Source organism: Rattus norvegicus, chromosome 1 (assembly GCF_021556685.1).
Source record: "Rattus norvegicus strain SHRSP/BbbUtx chromosome 1, alternate assembly SHRSP_T2T, whole genome shotgun sequence".
Lineage (NCBI taxonomy): Eukaryota > Metazoa > Chordata > Mammalia > Rodentia > Muridae > Rattus > Rattus norvegicus.
The window spans coordinates 204,371,246-204,387,305 of record NC_141534.1 but is presented as its reverse complement, the minus strand read 5'-3'; positions in this window follow the sequence as shown (position 1 = coordinate 204,387,305).

The window sequence follows — 16,060 nt, the reverse complement described above, 5'->3', positions numbered from 1 at the left end:
AAACATTGTCTCTTCCTAAAAGGAAATTCCTTGACAATTGCACTCCAATGAAAGATACTGCATTAAACCCAAAGGAACATCTTTTCTCATGCCTTGAGAATTTTAAATACCAATGAAAGTATGCAATGACCATGATCAATTTGACCACAGATCCGTGTTAGCCTAATAGTATAAACATTTGTTGTGATCAGTGAATGTTGACATCTTCATGTGCAAAACAAAAAAGTAAAGAAACAGAAATAAGTATGCAGCCCCATGAATGGTGTTCTCATTGTTTTGTTGACAGGAAAATATCTCAAGGTCTTGCCAAAAAACCAGATGTACTCTTGTTTGACTATGAACATTTGGAAAAAGAAAATAAAGTCCTGAATGTTCTGAAACAGATATAATTATTAAGTTGGTATATCCTCATATTGATCTCTTTTTATTGTTAATTTTCCTGTATTTAAAATACCCAATTGAAAAAAATAACTAACAACCAGCATCTTTCCAAGGATGCCCCAGAGATCTAGAAAAACCATGGTGGAATCCACAATACCACTACCAACACAATTGCTACATCCATACAGACATTCTTTTTTGTATGAAGTTGATATCAACTCTCTGGCCACTTTACAGCTGACTCCAATGAATTAACATTTTCTTGATGACCAATACAGGATATGCTTGAGCCTTGAAAAGAGATAAAATGCCAACAAAACAATTGTCCGATGGTGTTGTAAGTCCATGATTTCATTTGTAATTAATTGAACGTAACCAGACAATTTGTGGAGGTATGAAAATTCCCTTAGGACTATAGAATTTTCTGTAATTGCCTAAGAGCAACCAGAACATTTCTAAGTTGCTTAAGAGGGCTTTTGTTTTTCTTGAGCATTGGAGAACTTTGGGAGTATCCTCGAATCTGTTTTCAAGCATACCATGGGGGTAAACAAGGTTGTGTTCCAGTCACTATTCACTAATATGCTAATCCGACAAGCATGGACGTCAGACTACTCAAAAGTCAGTGGTCATAAGTGGACTCTTCTGAGGTGTCAATTGGTTGACTAGAGGTGGAGCCAATTTAGTACACTAGTATCTTGGGAACACAATATGACACATAGAGCAATTGGTGTCTAGAAGGGGAGGAAGAGTACCCTATGAGTTATCTACTGACTGTGGAACAGAAGTCAGAGGCTGGGGCAGTCAGCTACTTCAGTAAATCCTACCCCCGTGGGAAACTAGACAGTCTCTTATCTTATTACAAAATGATGCACGGTTGTACTGCTAGGGTCTTGAGACTGTGTCTGCCGTGTATTGTCCCTTTTCTTCATGTGCTCCTCATGTAAAAAGAGAATTGGGCATGGAGGAGAGCCAGAAAGCAATGATATGCACCTTAACAAACTTCCCTATGCTGTCAATGGTTTGATTCACTAAGAGGCTCTTTCTCCTTCAGCCTGTGTCTGGCTCAACTGGCTGGCACTTTGAAACAACTCAGTGGTGACTCAGGGACCTGAGCAATCTTGACCTTGTGTGTCCTTCCTACTACAGCTGTGCTGGCATCAACCATTGGTCAAAGGGAAGACATGGGTGAGGAAGAAATGCCCACATGGAGGGGGAAAGTCATGTGTTTTTAGTTGCTTCATTGTGGAGGTGACAAACTTCACCTCCATGTACATGTCAGTGGACAGAGTGAGCTGACTGTTTCACCTACAAAGAATGGTGGAGCATGTGAGCGTCACATGAGCAGGGTGATCACTAGCAGTCTCTGCCATTATTAGAGTCATCGTTGCTGTTCATGTTGTGGGTCAAGGACTTTGCCGTCACTCTCCTCAGGAATACAAGAGGAGTTGGTGAACCATGCAAGAAATGTGAGCACACTGTGACTGAGTTTCTCTTAATCTGAGTGTCTCTGGAAAGCCTTTTACTGAAGAATTAGAGTGGACACCTTTCTATTGTGATTTGGGCCAAGCTGAACCTTTCTGCTACTGGCCCTGCTCCTTAACATTGTGGTAGAAATCCTGAGCAGAGCAGAAAGAAGAACTCTTGTCAGAAATGACAGAAAGGGGATAAGGCTCGCAAAGGAATGTGTCTGGAATTGACAGCATTGGAAAATGACACCATTGGGTTTCCAGAAATTTCACAAAAGAGTTTCTTGAGCAGCACACAGCAGTGTTAATCACGAAAGAAAGTGATGGATAAATGGGATTGGTTTAAATTAAGAATTCTGTTTCTATGTGTGACAAGAACTCTGCATGCAAAACTCTTAGAGAATCGCCACACAGTAGTAAAACACGAGTGTCAAGCAACTAAACAGAAGTAGGTTTAAGATTGGATAAGTGCCATGCATAGGAGATGATTCTAATGACCATCAGCAGGTACCATGCATAGGAGATGATTCAAGTGACCCTCACCTGCACTAACCATCAGGCAGGCAGAAGAAACAGTAGCCGTACAGGTGAAGGTAAAGGGCAGCAAGGTCCAGCCCTTTGGACAGTTTTGAGCAGTGTGTGCATAAACCTGAAAATATGTGCTGTAGTCAGCAGCTAATCTTGTAGGTCTCTATCCATAGTGCCTAGTATTAGGCACTCATAAACTCCATAAGAGACCTGTACAAAGATTTCTTAGCAGTGTTATCTATAATAGAAACAAGAATGGCTATCAATAGTCAATTGGCGTATGGGACAACCTTCAAAATGAATGGACTCAACTGCCCCAAACCAGGCAGATGAATCACAAAAACTTCATGTGGGGGGCAGAGGGTAAGATAAACCCTACACCACAGGACAGGCTGAATGGTTTTACTTGTACAACTTCAGATATTGCCATTTTCTGTTCCCTGGGCTCTTGGTTGATGAAGGTCGTTTTGTCAGGCAGGTAGAAAGCTGGCAGACATCCCACTGTTTTATGATGCGGAGGCTGACTGCCTGGGAAGATCCACTTTGAAAAAGTCACACCACAGCCTGTGCTTGTGATGTGTGTATATTTCAGTATCTAATTACTGTGTTAATGTGAATTCCGAAAACATGTGATGAAGCGTGTGAAGAATTTCACGAAAAGCAAGCTGCACGTGTAAGTTTGTTCTTCGTGCTTCTAAAGATGTCAGCACTGGCTAGTCTCATCTGGTTGGAGACCAAGGCATTTCACTTCTTTTCATAAGACCCCATGTCTGTCTCCACAGTGTGACTGAGGGCATGAATCTTGGCAGCTCCTGGATACCCGTGGCTTATGTTATATGTCATTACATTTTATTTGCATTTTGCTGTTGTTTATCCCTAAATTATCTCTCTCTCTCTCTCTCTCTTTCTCTCTCTCTCTCTCTCTCTCTCTCTCTCTGTGTGTGTGTGTGTGTGTGTGTGTGTGCGCGCGCGTGTGCATGTATGTGTGCTCACTTGCATTTGTGCAGTGCAGATATCCACATTGGGCGCCTTGCTCAAGCACTCTACAATTTATTTTTAATTTTTATTTTTTGAAATTTTTTAAACACGTACATTTTGATCAAATCCTTTCCCAATTATTCCCCTCTAATTCTCCAATGTTGCCTCCCCATCACTTTTTCTCCCAATGTCATATGATCTTTTGGTAAGCCCTCTGGGTCCAGTTCGTGTTGCCAGTATGTGCCTGGGTTATTTTTGAGACAGCGTTTCACTGGGAACTCGCCAATCCTGCTAGACTAGTTGGCCAGTAAGTCCCAGGATCCTTCTAGCAACTGCAGTTGGGCTGTTCCTGCTGTATTAGAAATGAAGGCAACAGGGAATTCTACACATACGTACTAAGGAAATGTCTGCATCTTTAAAAGACCTGAGGTCATTATAATATCACTTGTGTTGCAGTTTTGATATTATTCTCCATGGGAGCTCTTCTACAGGATCATAGAAGGAAAATCCCTAAAAAGGAGATATGATCTACCACAATTTGGGCATGGATCACAAATGGATCACTTCGATTCATGAATATGCTTCCCGGTCCATAAACGTTCATACAAATTCTTTAAAGATCTATACCATGGAACCCAGTGGTCTGCTCTTTCACCTTTGGGCAGCCCAGTTCAGTCTCTTTTTAGAGCATTTGCTTTGCTTTGATAAGTGAACTTCTACTCAGACTGTCTACTTCTCTACTTTCCTTCACCAAGACAAGACTCCACGTACTGCCACAGCATCTTGAGGAATTTGTGATTCCTGGGGGCTCTGCAGGGCCTCAGCTGCCACAGGCTAACCAAAGGCTTGCTGACTCTAGACATTTGTTGAACAGTAATTTGAAACCAACAATGAACTAAGAAAACATCACAGACTAACACACTCTGGGAGACAGGAATTCTCAAGTGCTAAGCTTTGCCACTTTGCAAGTGTGTCAGGGCTGGGAGAATAACCTAAGCTGTTTTAGGTGTTTTCTGACCCTCAGCCCTCTACCAATGCTCGTAGTAGAAGAACGGCTCGCCTAGTCTATCCCACTCTGAGCATGGAATAAGACGCCTGCTCCTTAGGTACCAGGGAACGTCTGGTTATTCTGAATACTGCTCTCTTTTCTTGTCTTTCTATTGTCTTTTAAAGTAGCTGTTTGATATGTGAAAAACAAAACCCTCTACTTAACACACATACTACCAGTAATGTTTGATCATATAAAAACCCTAACCCCTAATGGAAACCATAGTGCACTCCCTGCACAAACTCTCCCCTACGTGCACTCCCTGCCCCATGAACCCTCTCCTTGCTCCAGAAGATCATCTCTCTAAATGGAAAGGAAATGGAATTGTAAAGTATGGTTTGATTAGAAATGTATGCATGCTTGACAGTATATTATTTAGCTCTGCTTATTCTTTTTTTTTTTTTTTTTTTTTGGTTCTTTTTTTCGGAGCTGGGGACCAAACCCAGGGCCTTGCGCTTCCTAGGTAAGCGCTCTACCACTGAGCTAAATCCCCAGCCCCAGCTCTGCTTATTCTTAAGTCTGTAAAAATGGTATCACTCCGTGCAGCCTTCCGGGACCAGATTTTTCACACCCTATTCCAATTCTAGAATGGCCTCTGGGATAAGTAGCTGCAGTCCAGCCATTTTATTTCTCCAGAATATTTCACAGTGTGAATGTGCACCCACTTATATATCCCATTTCTGGCCACGGATGTCTGAGAGCTTGTTTCCAGATTTCTTGTTATAAGCAAGGCTATGGTGGACATTCGTTCACAAGTCTCTGGGGTACCCATGTCAAAGTTCCATGGCCCTTGAGTAGGGAGGTGATTGCTGTGCTGTGGGACCCTCTAGCTGTTCTTCTTCCTGTTTACTTATAACCTTTCTGGCCTTCCTCTTTTCTTTTTCCTTCCTTTGGTTTCCTGCCCCCCAGAGACCACCTGAGTCTCCATGACTCTTCTTTACGTGTTCTCTGTCCAAGATTGTTCTTCTCTGCAGTTCTGCTCTGGCATCTTGTGAGTGCTCTATCAGACACACTTTTGTCTGTTCTGTCTCTAAGCCTTCCCTCAACCCTGCTCTGGGTTACAGGAGACCAGGGATATGGACTAGTCCCATGCCTTTGTCATGCCTGCCATGGTGCAAGCAAAACTTGCAAAGAAAGAGTTAAGTATGAATGGTGATCACAGAACATGCTGACATGTCCTGCATGGTGGACAGCCTGGTGACAATTCTGTAGTTGGAGGTGTCCTGGACAAAAGTCATGTGAATCACCTTTCTTGTGTCCACATTAGAGAATTTTTTGTTCTGCTGATGACATGAAAAATAGTCATAGCAACAACAAGATGATGGTGACGATGATGGTGGTGGTAGTGGTGGTGGTGATAATGATGATAGTAACAATAAGCTAGGGTACAGCTTTTGCTACTGGCCATTCCTTTTCACATGCCTCTTAGTGTATGAACTTTTAATCCAACAGCAGCCCCATGAGGCAGACACTCTCATGTTCGCCTTGGCACTGGCCTATTGAGAATTTAATAATCTGTTCAAGGTGACTCAGTTTCTCTTGAAAGAGTCAAGCCTCACCTCTCTTTCTCTACCATTTGTATTTCCTTAGGACTTTACCCCTTATGCATCACTGATCATTCATATGTGACCATCAAGATTCCCTGCATCTACAAGGACCCAAAGAACCTGAGATAGAGAGCCTGCTTACAGAATCACGAGAGTCTGTGAGCTAGAGTATTTAGCTTTTGGCTAGAGAAGTTCTGCAGAGCATGGGGTGTGTCAGTCAGAGGCAGGGGCACAGCTCCATTTAACCCATGAGTCTTGGGATAGTGAGAGGTATGAGGAATGTTCCATGTACCTCTACTGGTGCTACACTCTCAAGAACCTGGACATGGGCCCAAGGACCTCCCTTCACTCCAGGATCCTGATCTGGGGGAAAATTTTAAGACCTTCAGCTTTCCTGCCTTTGAATTGAGCTCCCATGTCCCAAGTACATGAAAATGAAACTACTTGATGCAGTCTGTTCTTCACATACTAGATAGACATAGGTGTTGTCCCTCTCCCTTAGCTATGTTTGCAGGACTATTTTCTTTCTAAATGGCAGTCATGAATGTCAGGAGACAAAAGGAAGAAGAAGGCAGGGAAAGGGAAGAAAAGAGAAGAGAAAGAAGAGAGAGGAAAAGGGAAGAGAAGAGAAGGTAAGGGAAGGGAAGAGAAGAGAAGGGAAGGGAAGGGAAGGGGAGGGGAGGGAAGGGGAGGGGAGGGGAGGGGAGAGGAGAGGAGAGGAGAGGAGAGAAGAGAAGAGAAGAGAAGAGAAGAGAAGAGAAGAGAAAGGAAGGGAAGGGAAGAAGAGAGGAGATGCAAAGTAGCTTGTATTCATGAACTTCCATTGCTGTGACAAAATGCCTGACAGAAACGAGTTAGGGAAGTAATGATTAGGCTCAGAATTTCAGAGGGTTCCTTCACAGTCATCTGACTTCTGGATGAAAGCCTGCAGTGAGTCTGGACATGATATCAGGGGGAGTATAGCTGACCCAAGATGCTCACCTCATGGTGGACAGGAAGCAGAGAGAAAAAGAGAGAAGGGTTGGGCAAGATGAGCCCAGAATAAAATAAAGTCCCTAATAATATGACACCGAAGGCCTCTTTCTTCTAGCTTGTCCCCTCTTACTGAAATTTCTACCACTTCCCAAATCAATGCTACCAGCTAGGGAACAAACCACCCCAACACAATTTCTATTGGGAGAACTCTTTATATTCAACCATAACTAGTCAAGGACAACTTTAAAATGTTAGCTGCAGATATGGCTATATCTCGCTAAGTTTGTGAAGGCCCTATCACTACTGAGCCTGGACTTGGAGGAAAAGTCCCAACATCTCAGCCCAGATCATCAGCACTTTCTGCTCTATGTGTGTAACTGTAGCCTTTCACTGTGGCTCTAATACTGTGATGCAGGAGGCATGGAGTTTCTAGACACTTTAAAAAAGAAGGAAAGCATAAAAATAGAAAGGAAGAAGCTGCCAAGGCTATGCTCTTTGGTTGGGCACATTGGGAGGATGGCATTGCCCAGAAGTCCCTGGCCGTGTGCTGTGTGGAGGGACACTTTCTCTTTGGTTCCTGATTCACTGGGGTCTTTGATTGAGGCATAAGCATAATGCCCCCTGCCCCTTTCCAGCTCCCTGAAAATGTGTCCTTAGACATCGTTCTTGTCATGAGTCCACTGAAGCTGACATCTAGTATCTTTATGTTGTAACTCTGATGATTTTTAGATGATTTTACTCCCTACCCCCTAATTTCCACTAGGTTCAGTTTCATATTCATCTTTTCTAATATTTCTGACTTATGATTATCTGACTCTCCATTTCCTGATGCCCATTAGCACAGCAGAGGGGACCCTGTTTTATTAACAGCAGGCCATCGTTGAGATGGGGCCCAGGCTGCCTGTCCAGACTGTGCCCAAATGATCTTTCCATCTCCCAGGGAGTTCACATCACATTACATTTCTGTGCCCACTAAGCTTTTAGCAACTGGATGTCTCTGGCCTCCTGATTTTTAATGCAGCCAGCCCAAGCCATCAGAATTCTTGCGAGTCATCTGTGATGTATTTCATGGAACCCATCGCTCTGTGGCATTCTGAACTTTCTGCTCAGGACGAGATGGCAAAAGTCATTAAACACTAGCAGTAAGGGTATTTCCACTGTAATAAAGTGTTAATTACTTCCACATGCTAATCGGGTTGGGGGAGGGTGCTTTTGCTATTGTTACTCAGCCTAAAATAATTTTCACGTGGTAATTTTCCAGGATATCAGAAACTGAATAATTATGCACTAATTAAGAAAGTAGGGCCTGCTCTAGGAGTTAAGACTGCATTAATTTTAATGTTTTTACAGTCCTTTAATTGGGGAAAGGGCTGTAAATTGGGAGCCCATGCTCTGTTCCTCCTTAAGCAGGCCTGCCTCTGCAATTTGCCTCCTATATACAGAAACCCAAGGTCATCTCGAGTAGGCGAAATCCCTCTGCTCTTCATCGGGAATGGATTGTTGGTCGAGCTTGCATCGATCACTCTGACAAGCATTTAACTCTCCAAGAGCGCCTGCTCTCACTTCTTAAATTATTAATTGCATTAAATACATTTTCATATTGGGGATGGATTGTTGCAAACTGTTTCCTGGTAGGGAGGTGCTGCTCCCCCACTAGGGGCACCTCACCTTCTGCTGCTGCGCAGCACCTGGAGGTAGGTTGGCAAAGCTCGCACTGGAGTATGTCTGTCAGTGGGAGTTGGCTGGAGGAAGCCACCAAAGTGGGAGAAGTGGTTTTTCCTAACTGGGCTACATGCTTTGCTGTCTTGTCTGTTGTCCTGTTCTTGACTGGCCTTGTGACTTGTAGGAGGTCTTCCGGTGAGGACGAGTGTGTCTTTCTCCATGGACTCTTGTCCTGGGAATGGACACCTGAAATCACAGTGGTTGTTAGCATTTTGACTGGAAGGCAGTAGGAACACTTGGAAAGCTCAGGCTGGGGAGGGGGATGGTTTATCTGTGAAAATTGGCAGAATTTGGAACCTCATCCTGACTCTTTTGGGAGCCTTGGGATACTGCTTCTTGTGGCCATTTGTTCTGTGAGAGCTATGGTGGGATAGGAATGGCAGTAAGGAAAAAAAGCATACAGCCGTTGTCGGGTGGATCAAATCTGCTGTCATCCTGTCCTGCCAATGTGAAAGTAAGCTGTGAAGATGAAGACCACCACCTGAGGTGCACACGCTGGACAGTGAAAACAGTCTCACACTGGTGTCAAAGCTGATCTCAGGGAGTGAGAGGGAGAGGTTAGTGAGAGCTCAGGCCTGGATTGTAGTCTCAGGGGGTAGCTTGAAGGTACGGCTGGATTCGATTTCTTCCTTAGGCATCCTTAGGCAATCAGACGGTGGATACAGAGCCCTGCCCCTTTCTAAGCCCCAGTACCTGATCTTCTGGGCTTTGCCTCTCTAAAATCGTCTTTGCTTTGGAGGTGTCCAGGCACATGCTCTGGGAGTGAGGGGGCCGTTCTCTGCTGAGCACCAGTTCACTCACTTTGTCTTTGTCTTTGTCTCTGTGTGTGTGTGTGTGTGTGTGTGTGTGTGTGTGTGTGTGTGTGTGTGTGTAGTGGTGGTAATGGTGGTGGTAGAGTGTGGATAAATATGTTCAAGTGTATTTCTACAGATGCCAGATGTCAGTGTTAATGTCATTCTCAACTACCCTGTCTCAATTTTTGATATGGTCGCTTACTGGAGTGCATTGCCTGGGTAGACCCAGCCAGGGGCCCTCATGTCTTTGTCTCCTCAGGCTGGAAGTACACACGCTTGCCATAGTGGCTGAAATGGGTGGTAGAGATTCAAACACGGGTTCCTTTGCCTTTGCTGCAAGTACTCTACTCTCTGGGTCATCTCCTTGGGCCCAAACCACTGGCATTCTAAGCGAATGTTCCTTTTTAATTAAAGAGTTTTAAGGTTTATTTTTCTTTTCAATCGAGTATGTGGTCTAAATGCACATGACTACTAACAAAACATCGGATTGGATCCTCTGAGCTGGAGTTACAGCTGGGTGTTAGTCACCTATGGTTGGTGCTGAGAACCGAACTCTGATTCTCCACAAGAGCAGCCAGTTCTCTTAACTGCTGAGTCACCTCTCCAACACCGTGAGCATCTATTTTAGTGTGGTGTATTTTGGTTGTGGCCGTAGGGTCATTTAATTAACCCAAAGAATCTTAAGTCCTCCTCCTCCCAGCCCTCCTCCTTATCTTCCTCCTCACCCTCTTCCCCACATCATCTTCCTCCACATACCCCTCCTCCTCACCCTCCTTCTTTTTCTTCTCTTCCAGTTTCCCCATTTCCACTTTCATTCCTTTACTGAAAACCAAGAATGCACTTTCCTCACATAAGGTAGATTTTATTTTATTTTTTTAAACCCATAATAGATTTACTAACTCAGCTGTCGAATGAGATCCATTCCTGGGAATGGAACCTAGGCGCTCCAAATGCTAATCAGAACTCCACTGTTAAGCTACACATCTGGCCATCATAACCCAACAATGCACTTCTATGGTCTAGAAAAACATGCTGAAGGCAGCCCCAGTTCAGTGGACAGCCAGAAATAGCAAAGGCTGAGGCAGAAATCAATGATTGCTGCTAAAATAACACAATTTTAGAAGCAATTAAAGTCATCTCGTTGCAAAGATCAACAATATTGATGAAGCCTTAGCCTCCCTAACCAAGGAAACAGAGAGGACAGAATCGTACTCCTCAGGAACCATAGTTAGCCCAGTTCTGTGCATCTGAGGTGCATTTGTAAAACATTACCATATCACGTGAGACCCACCTGGAGACAGGGTATGAAACTAAGCTGAAAGGGTAGTCATTCCCTCTGGCTTTGTGTGGATACAGTGTGAGTGCCGGGACTCATACCAGACCCTTTAACTCATCTTGTCACACACAGATGCTACTTGCTGCACAGACACCTTGAAAATGGCGTCCTGTCCAATGTCGGTTCCTGGCCAGCCACCATGCCTGATGTTGGTGTTTATAATCTACCTTGTAGAGAATACATTTTTGGAATACATAGGTCATTTGGCATGACTGTATTGTCTTAAGTGTCTGGCAAAAGGCCCTGTGAAGAGTGTGTGATAAATGGTTGGTTAGTTGAGTAGCTGAATGGATAAATGAATATAGTCATAAAAATATAAATGAGGAAAAAGAAAGGTGCACACCTTTTAGTATGCTTAGTCAAGAAACCCATTCATTACCCAAGGCTCTTTTGGTTTTAGGGTCAATGGAAAGAAAATTAAAAGTCAATGTATTAAAGAGAAAATGAGGTTTGGGGTTTGGCAGCCTGTGATCTCATTCGACAGCTGCGTTGATAAATCTATTATTGGTTTAAAAGCAGAGAGAGGGCAGAGGAGACAGTTCAAACAGTGCTTGCTAGGCAAGCACGAGGACCAGAGTTCAATCCCGGCTGCCTGTCATAGTAGACACTAAAATCCCAGAGCTAGGGAGGCAGACACAGGAGATTGATCACTGGGCCTCACTGGCCAGCCATGCTAGTTACTTGGTGATTACCAGGTGAGAGACTGTGTCTCAATAGAGCAAGGCTGGAGAAATGTCTCAGCAGGTAAGACCACTGGCACTCTTTCAGAGGACCCTGGTTTAATTCCCAGCACCCACAAAGTGGTTCAGAACCTTTTACAACTCCAGTTCCATGGGGGCTGCTTCTGTCTCCTGGCATCTGTGTACACTATAGTGTATAGACAAAACACTCACATATGTAAAATAAAAACAAAGGAAAAAACAAAACCAAGATGGACAGATCCTGAGAAATGACAGGTGGGGTTGACCTCTGGCCTCCAGAGAGTCATTGTCATGTGCACATACACTATATCCAATGTGCATGCTTACACTGTCACACATATGTACACGCTCGACCATACATATCCACAAGAACCAAAGTGTGGTGGTAATAAAAGAGCTTTGCAGACTCAGACAGGGAAGAGCCAAGAAATGACTAAGGAGTACATATTTCACACCCTCTCTCCAGGTGGGTCTTACGTGATATGGTAATGTTTTACAAATGCACCTCAGGTGCACAGAATTGGGCTAACTACAGTCCTTAACATGTGCTATTCTGTCATTCTTTGACTACACCCAGCCCTACTGCATGTTTGTGTGTATGTGTGTATGTATGTGTGTATGTGTGTGTATGTATGTATGTATGTATGTATGTATGTACGTGTATATGTATGTATGTGTATATATATGTACATATCCCCGGCTCTGGGATTTTAGGCAGGCATGCAGCACCACATCTGACTCATGGGTATAGAGTCACGCTTTATACACTGAATCATCGCCCAATTCTGTATTAACAATATTCTCAACACCCACAGACTGACTCAGTCTGGAGGTGGAAGCCAGGGGAAGAAAGCAAGGACATCACAGATAGATGTTGACTAACATCAGTGAGGAGACAGCCACTGCAGAGAGGAGGCATGGGGGACAGAAGGAGGTCAGCCAGGGTTCAGCAAGGTGCCTGGCAAACACCAGCTGTCATTTTGGTTCTTAAGGGAATCCAGACAGAGAAAGTAGAGCTTGGATGGTTTCTGAGGAGGTGGGTTGCCTACGGGCTGGACAGCTCCTAGAGCTCCTGGCCTGCAGGGTGCTGCCCAGGGTGCGTTCCCTATACACTAAGGGCAGGGCAGCTGGAAGGGAACTTAAAATTCTCGCTCAGATCCCTGCCTGGCCCCCACCGCTTTGTGTGTTGCCTGTGTGGTATATTTCACAGACCAAGGCACTGGTTTCTACCAGGATAGATTCTGTTCCAATCTGAAACGGGTGGCATTCAGTTCTAGCAACAGACACATCTGGACTCCGCGCATGCTCCTTGGTGAGCTTGCTCTGTTGTGTGCCATGTCCGTCTTGATGCCAGGATAGTGCCTCAGCGTCTCAGCGTGCTGCTGCTGGGTGCCACTGAAGGAAGCTGGACTGGACATGAGAGTTCAAGCCTGTTCTTCTCCAGAGAGCTCTGAGGATGAAGGTGGCAAAGTCACCCATCTGGGAAGCTGGGGTGTCACGGGGTCACAGGGGACATTTTCTTCTATCTGGAGAGAGGGGTGAGGAGGAAAGGAGGGATGGAGGGAGGGCAGGAGGAAGTCCTATGCAGAATGAATATGGATTAGGCAAATTGGAGATTGCTGTCTATTTATCTAGTAGGAGGTTTTGTTCTGAGGGACAGGATCAATCTTCCAGCGCAGGAATGATTACCTGTGATAAAAGCATAGGCTTCTCCTTTATCCGGCTTGCCTCTTCCCTCCTCCCCCCTTTTGCTTCTCTCTGTTCTTCCTTGTATATGTGTGCATATCACACGTTTGTGCACACATGAGAGGTCAACCTTGGGTGTTATTCCTCTGGAGTTGTCTACCTTGTTTTGGAAACAGGGTCTCTTACAGGAACCTGGGACAGATAGATTAGATTTAGCTGACTGGACCAGAAGCCCCAGGGATCATCTTGTCTCTACTTCCCCAGCAATGGGCTTGGAGGTAGGCATGCAACACCACATCTGGCTCATGAGTATGGTTGTTAAACTAGATCTTCATGCTTGCACAACTGACACTTTGCAAAGCCAACCATCTCCTAAACCCTCAAATTCATTCAAACCAGGCATCTGGCCCATGCAAGATCAAGGTTACCTTTAGGTCTAGCACTCTAAGTGTCTTTATAGTCATAGCTTGCTACCTCCCAATTTCACATCCTCCCTTAGCCCTGAATAATTTCAAGAGTGGATATCCATATAGACATAAGGCAGAGTGTGAGCCCATGCTTTGCTTAAGAAACAGATGGGATCTCGGGATCCCTGGAAGTTATGGGCTGCGCCTTCCTTGAGAGAACATGTTGGCTGCTGTGGATCTGGGGGAGGTTGCAGACATCATCTCTGGTCCAGAAATGGTCAGTGACTTTGATTCACTGAGCAAATCAGTCACCCTGGCCTAGAGCCAGGCCAGGTCCTCGGGCTGCAGTGAACCTGAAGATGGCAGCAGGGCACAGCACGGAGGCAGCCTTGGACCCGTGCCCACCCTGGTTAGTGAGAACCAGCTGGGAGCACCTGAGGCCCCCTTGGCAGGCTTGTGGATGCCTTTTTAAGAAAAGGCATGCTGCCAAACACAATGAAATATGCAATTGTCCATCTGTTGCTCAAATTAAATTTTTTTCCCTTCTAATGCCAAGAACTTCCCTAACTACTGTCCAGTGGTCTATCCTTACAATTCAGATGAGAGGGGGGATTAAGTAGGTTATTATGTGTGGGAGCAGCAGTATTTGGGGGCAAAAACTTCCCTTGTTATGAAGGAGAAGGATCACTTATCATGTAGGACTCTAGATGAGTGCCAAGAAAAAGATCATCTTTAAACAAACAAACAAAACCCCAAAAAACTACTTGTCTTGCTGAAAATGGACCAAAATCCGATGAGGTCATTTTCCTGCTTCGTCGCAGGTGAATTTGCTCTGTCTCTGCAGGTCCTCCCTCCAAGGACTTGCACTAGTCTGATTCCCTATGACTCACAAGAGTATACACGGAACACACTCATGTGTAACATTTTTGTTTGTATGTAAGGATTTTCTTTTGCTTATTTCTAAAATAAGATTAATTCCTCATGTCAAACCACTTAACACTTTGAGCTCCTAATCTTGCTTTGTCCATTTCTATCACCTTTTCTGTGGTGGGGACACACACACTCTCTCTCTCTCTCTCTCTCTCTCTCTCTCTCTCTCTCTCTCCTGTTTCTCTGTCTTTCTCTGTGTGTCTCTCTCTGTCTCCCTCTCTGTCTTGCTCTGTCTCTCTTTCTCTCTGTCTCTCTGTCTCTCTCTCTGTCTCTCTCTCTGTCTCTGTCTCTCTCTGTCTCTGTCTCTGTGTGTGTGTGTGTGTGTGTGTGTGTGTGCATGCACACTCATGCCGGTCACACGTATATTTGCCTGGGAAAGGCAGGGAATCCACCCACTTTGAGTTTGAGGCAGGGTCCCTCAATGGCCTGCAACCAAATAGAAGAAGCTGTCTGGCCACCAAACCCTAGGAATCCATCTGTTGCTGCCTCCCCATTACTGGGATTATAAATGCATACCACAATATTTGGGGATTCAACCCAGGTACTCAAGCTTGCAAGGCAAGCACATTACTGACTGAGCCACCTTCCCAGACCTTTCGTACCCTCATGTCAGCTATTTCCCCAAATTGCGCAAATTGCGCATTCGCAAATGGAGAATAATTTTGAACATGACAGATGGAAGTCAGACACATCAAGCAAAGGGTCAAGTCTCTGATCATTAACGATTTCTTGAAAGCTCCAGCAAACAAGAATAAAGGGGCGGATCCTGCTTTATACCAGCAGTCCCTGATTCTCCATACAGCCTAGTGTGGCATCCAGTGCTCAGAGGGAGTGCCTCCAAAGAGACTTCAAGGATAGATCAAATCAAGCTGAGGCTGTGGCAAGGAATTCATCTCCCACCCCCAACATGGGTCCCCACTGAATCTGTGGCAGGAGGAGCTGGGGTGTGTAAAATAGGCTCCTGGAATGAGCTTGCTCAGGATGAACACCTAGGCAGGGGTATTGGACCCTGGAAGAAAGCTTGGCCAACACGAGTTCTGAGAGCACACAGGGACATGAAATAAAAAGCTAACACCAATTATCCTTCTGTTTTGCACCTGACCCAGGAAACCTCGGTTTATAAAAACCACTATACCTTTCTTCCTAGTTTCTCATTGCTATTATCCTCTCCTCTTCGATATGACTGACAATTCCCATTTCCCCCCTACTAAAACTTTCCTCCTTATGGGTGGAACTTCTTCAGCAGTGGCTGCCATCTAATGTCACCTATCAAAAAGACTTTTCTCTCCAACCTATGCATGCGTCGGTCTGGGTGGAGGCTGTCTGTTCTGTTTCATTGGTTGGTGTAGCTGTTTTCGTGTCTATTTTGATTGCTCAAGATTGACAGTTTATTTTGAAGTCAGGTAGTGTGATTTGATACAGTGCTGGAATTACAAATAATGATCTTGGCTTGTTCTTTTTGTAAAGTTCTTATTTTCTGTGGGTATTTGGTTTGATGTAGTACATGGGAGTTTTAGTGTGTGTGTGTGTGTGTGTGTGTGTGTGTGTGTGTGTGTGTGTG